Below are 6,000 nucleotides of genomic sequence, written 5' to 3'. Positions count from 1 at the left end.
TTCTTCTGTTCGCGTCTACAAAATCCACTCCTTGGGAAGATGTCTTGTGCTACTACCCTAGGCTGACCAATGCCTTGCTGGTTGGATTCAGTTGCTGGAAACTAAAAGAAAGCCTGCATGTGTACCAAGATGTGGATTGACCCTCGCATTTCAGCACTGAAATAAGAGAGTCAGTCCTATTCCATATCCTTGTATTTTCTCTCCAAACCAAATTTAAAATTTTTGATTCACCTGAAGAAACTAGCTTTTTTTTTTTTTTCATGATGTAATCGAATTATCAATAAAAATAAATGCCTCAGAAACAGCTGTAGTGAACCTTTAACCCATTTGTGTTCTTATTTTATATAAACACTATTCCTGGAATCTTCCCTGTGTTGGATCTGGATCTTACATTGGATCATGAAACTGCATGCTGGAGTGCATGGGTATATAATTTCATGTACATGTGTATGTGTATAATTGTGTGTGTATAATTGTGTGTGCATGTGAATGAATATGCCCATATATGTATGGATATATATATGGGTATGTTTGTATATGGTACATACATGGATGTGCAAATCTCAACCCTCATTTGGTGTTCTTAATATTAAAATCCCAAAAGGCTGCAAGCTGGCAGAAACGGTAGCATGCTGGGCGAAATGCTTAGTGGTATTTCGTCTGTCTTTATGTTCTGAGTTCAAATTCCGCCGAGGTCGACTTTACCTTTCATCCTTTCGGGGTCGATAAATTAAGTACCAGTTATGCACTGGGGGTCGATGTAATCGAAAAAAGAGAAAAGGTGGCGAGCTGGCAGAAACGTTAGCACGTTGGGCGAAATGCTTAGCGGTATTTCGTCTGCCGTTACGTTGTGAGTTCAAATTCTACCGAGGTCGACTTTGCCTTTCATCCTTTCGGGGTCGATAAATTAAGTACCAGTTACGCACTGGGGTCGATGTAATCGAAAAAAGAGAAAAGGTGGCGAGCTGGCAGAAACGTTAGCACGTTGGGCGAAATGCTTAGCGGTATTTCGTCTGCCGTTACGTTGTGAGTTCAAATTCTACCGAGGTCGACTTTGCCTTTCATCCTTTCAGGGTCGATAAATTAAGTACCAGTTATGCACTGGGGGTCGATGTAATCGAAAAAAGAGAAAAGGTGGCGAGCTGTCAGAAACGTTAGCACGTTGGGCGAAATGCTTAGCGGTATTTCGTCTGCCGTTACGTTGTGAGTTCAAATTCTACCGAGGTCGACTTTGCCTTTCATCCTTTCGGGGTCGATAAATTAAGTACCAGTTACGCACTGGGGTCGATGTAATCGAAAAAAGAGAAAAGGTGGCGAGCTGGCAGAAACGTTAGCACGTTGGGCGAAATGCTTAGCGGTATTTCGTCTGCCGTTACGTTGTGAGTTCAAATTCTACCGAGGTCGACTTTGCCTTTCATCCTTTCGGGGTCGATTAAATAAGTACCAGTTACGCACTGGGGTCGATGTAATCGACTTAATACCTATGTCTGTCCTTGTTTGTCCCTTCTATGTTTAGCCCCTTGTGGGTAATAAAGAAATAGGTATTTCCTCTGTCTTTATGTTCTGAGTTCAAATTCTGCTGAGGTTGATTTTGCCTTCCATCCTTTCAGGGTCAATAAAGTACCAGTTGCATACTAGAGTAGATCTAATTGACTGGCCCACACCCCAAACATTTCGGGCCTTGTGCCTAGAGTAGAAAAGAATATTAAAATCCCATGATACAAAAGAATCCTACAAATAATTAATTACAAGGCTATAATAGAAGACACTCCACTGTGTGTCACCTTGGGCAAGTGCCTTCTACTAGAGTCTTGGACTGACAAAGCCTTGTGAGTGTATTTGGTAGACAGAAATTGAAAGAAGGCTATTGTATGTATATCCGACCGTACGACAGGCACCCATGCCAACCCCCTCTGCTTGCGAAGACATGTTGGGGCAAGCAAAATCGAAATCGAATTGAACCAGCCAGGATCCCTGGTCTGGTGGTACGTAAAAAGCACTATCCGACTCGTAGCTGATGCCAGCGCCGCCTCGACTGGCTTCCGTGCCGGTGGCACATAAAATACACCAATCCGACCGTGGCCGTTGCCAGCCTCGCCTGGCACCTGTGCAGGTGGCACATAAAAAGCACCCACTACACTCACGGAGTGGTTGGCGTTAGGAAGGGCATCCAGCTGTAGAAACATTGCCAGATAAGACTGGAGCCTGGTGCAGCCTTCTGGCTTCCCAGATCCCCGGTCGAACCATCCAACCCATGCTAGCATGGAGAACGGACGTTAAACGATGATGATGATGTGTGTGTGTGTCTGTGTTGGGTTTATCTTTGCACCTCACCCCTTACATTGCTTGGTGTGTTTACGTACCCTGTAACTTAGCAGTTTGGCAAAAGAGACCAATAGAAGAAGTACTAGGCTTACAAAGAATAAGTCCTGGGGTCAATTTCTATGATTAAAAACCCTTTAAGGCAGAGCTCCAGCATGGCTGCAGTCAAATGACAGGTAAGAGAATGAAAGAATATATACATATACAAATTGAGATAGGGGTTGTGAGTGTAACCCTCTGTGGGATAACATATATCCAATATACTGCCAGTAAAGCACCCAATAAAGTTAATACATAAATGCTAAGAATTGCAATGCAATTAATTCATTTATTGTATTATATGAGCGAAGGTAAAATGTTTTACCTCAAATTTATAATACAAAATAAGAAAATGGAGAAATACACCTTAATCAATAATCAACTACCAGATAATACCCAATCACATAATTTATTAAACCACTACATATGAACATCAAGGTCAAACATAATAGTACAGAACAAAACAGTGCACATCAATGAGTAATATGATACAATAAGTACAATTTATATTTATTTATACAGACGCAGGAGTGGCTGTGTGGTAAGTAGCTTGCTAACCAACCACATGGTTCCGGGTTCAGTCCCACTGCGTGGCATCTTGGGCAAGTGTCTTCTGCTATAGCCCCGGGCCGACCAATGCCTTGTGAGTGGATTTGGTAGACGGAAACTGAAAGAAGCCTGTCGTATATATGTATATATATATATATGTAGGTATGTGTCTGTGTTTGTCACCTTACATTGCCTGACAACCAATGCTGGTGTGTTTATGTCCCCGTCACTTAGCGGTTCGGCAAAAGAGAGACTGATAGAATAAGTACTGGGCTTACAAAGAATAAGTTCCGGGGTCGATTTGCTCGACTAAAGGCGGTGCTCCAGCATGGCCACAGTCAAATGACTGAAACAAGTAAAAGAGTAAAAGAGTATTGTACTTATGGTATCATATTACTCATTGATGTGCACTGTTTTGTTCTGTATTATTGTGTTTGACCTTGATGTTCATATGTAGTTGGTTAATAAATTATGTGATTGGGTATTATCTGGTAGTTGATGATTGATTAAGGTGTATTCCTCCATTTTCTTATTTTGTATATATACATATATATACTCTTTTACTTGTTTCAGTCATTTGACTGCGGCCATGCTGGAGCACCGCCTTTAGTCGAGCAAATCGACCCCGGGACTTATTCTTTGTAAGACCAGTACTTATTCTATCGGTCTCTCTTATGCCGAACCGCTAAGTGACGGGGACGTAAACACACCAGCATCGGTTGTCAAGTAATGCTAGGGGGACAAACACAGACACACAAACACACACATACATATATATATATACATATATACGACAGGCTTCTTTCAGTTTCCGTCTACCAAATCCACTCACAAGGCATTGGTCGGCCCGGGGCTATAGCAGAAGACACTTGCCCAAGATGCCACGCAGAGGGACTGAACCCGGAACCGTGTGGTTGGTTAGCAAGCTACTTACCACTCTCTTACCTGTCATTTGACTGCAGCCATGCTGGAGCTCTGCCTTAAAGGGTTTTTAATCATAGAAATTGACCCCAGGACTTATTCTTTGTAAGCCTAGTACTTAAGACAAATCAACATATACTCTAGCAATATAGGTGCTACTCTGCATTGTCAGTCACAATTAGTGACAACTGAATTCTTCCTTTTTGGTTTTACATTGCTCTCACAGCTGCCTTCATTATATATACTACTTGTGAGTGGATTTGGTAGACAGAAACTGAAAGAAGCCCCGTCGTATATATGTATATATATGTGTCCTTGAGTATAGTCCGCCCTTGAGGTCGACTTTGTCTTTCATTGTTTTGGAGTCGATTAAATAAGTATGCACTGGGGTCGATATAATCGTATATGTTTCTGCGTCTGTGTCTGTCTCCCCAACATCGCTTGACAAGCGATGCTGGTGTGTTTACGTCCCCGTAACTTAGCGGTTCGGCAATAGAGAGACCGATAGAATATGTGCTAGGCTTACAAAGAATAAGTCCTGGGATCGATTTGCTCGACTTACGGCGGTGCGCCAGCATGGCCACAGTCAAATGACTGAAACAAGTAGAAGAGTATGTGTGGAAACAAAGCAGTGCGGGTAGAAGGTCGCAATTCTCCAGTTATCCCTGGCACATTGTACAAGCTTGTCCAACTTTTAGCAACTCACATTTAAACCTTTTGTTTATTAACGGAACAGTACACTATATGTGTGTGTATTTGTGGGTGTATGTGTTTACCATAAATCCTCGAGTATAATCCGCATTTTTTTCCCAAAATTTAAAGGTCGAAATCCCTAGTGCGTACTACATACGAGGTTAAAAATTAAAATTATTTTCTAAGCAATGTCCGAGTCTCTATTTGCTGTCCGGCAATGTTTATTCAGACACATTTTGTGATGTCGGGCGGGAAAATACCTTAAGCTAAGCCTGAAAGCAATGAAGTCATAAAAGAATCAACCATAACTTGCAGTAAGCAACATTTATTAAACGTTATTACTGTTATTTCTTTATTTTCTGCAAACAAAATGCACAAAAAAGCTACACGTTTGCATTATGTTATATATACAATAATAATAAAGGACGTTACTGTATAGTTTTACAAACCAAGGACGTTATATAGACCTCCTTGACTCAAGTTAGAGAAGGGGTGCATATTACACACAAGGTTTAGGTTTTTCAGAGGTACAGCCCTTTAAAAATCCCCCGCATAACATAAAAGTCATCTGACGTTCTATATGCCTAATGCGAGTGAATTATATATTTCTTTACTACCCACAAGGGGCTAAACATAAAGGGGACAAACAAGGACAGACAAACGGATTAAGTCGATTATATCGACCCATGCATACACAAACACATACCTATTTCTTTACTACCCACAAGGGGCTAAACATAAAGGGGACAAACAAGGACAGACAAACGGATTAAGTCGATTATATCGACCCATGCATACACAAACACATACCTATTTCTTTACTACCCACAAGGGACAAACACAGAGAGGACAAACAAGGACAGACAACGGATTAAGTCGATTATATCGACCCATGCATACACAAACCATACCTATTTCTTTACTACCCATAAGGGGCTAAACACAGAGGGGACAAACAAGGACAGACAAACGGATTAAGTCGATTATATCGACCCATGCATACACAAACACATACCTATTTCTTTACTACCCACAAGGGGCTAAACACAGAGGGGACAAACAAGGACAGACAAACGGATTAAGTCGATTATATCGACCCATGCATACACAAACACACACCTATTTCTTTACTACCCATAAGGGGCTAAACACAGAGGGGACAAACAAGGACAGACAAACGGATTAAGTCGATTATATCGACCCATGCATACACAAACACATACCTATTTCTTTACTACCCACAAGGGGCTAAACACAGAGGGGACAAACAAGGACAGACAAACGGATTAAGTCGATTATATCGACCCATGCATACACAAACACATACCTATTTCTTTACTACCCATAAGGGGCTAAACACAGGGGGGACAAACAAGGACAGACAAACGGATTAAGTCGATTATATCGACCCCAGTGCATACTTATTTAATCGACACCAAAAGAATGAAAGGCAAAGTCGACCTAAAGGGCGGACTA

The sequence above is a fragment of the Octopus sinensis genome, linkage group LG30 (assembly GCF_006345805.1).
Source record: "Octopus sinensis linkage group LG30, ASM634580v1, whole genome shotgun sequence".
Classification (NCBI taxonomy): Eukaryota; Metazoa; Mollusca; class Cephalopoda; order Octopoda; family Octopodidae; genus Octopus; species Octopus sinensis.
This window is presented reverse-complemented; position numbering follows the sequence as displayed.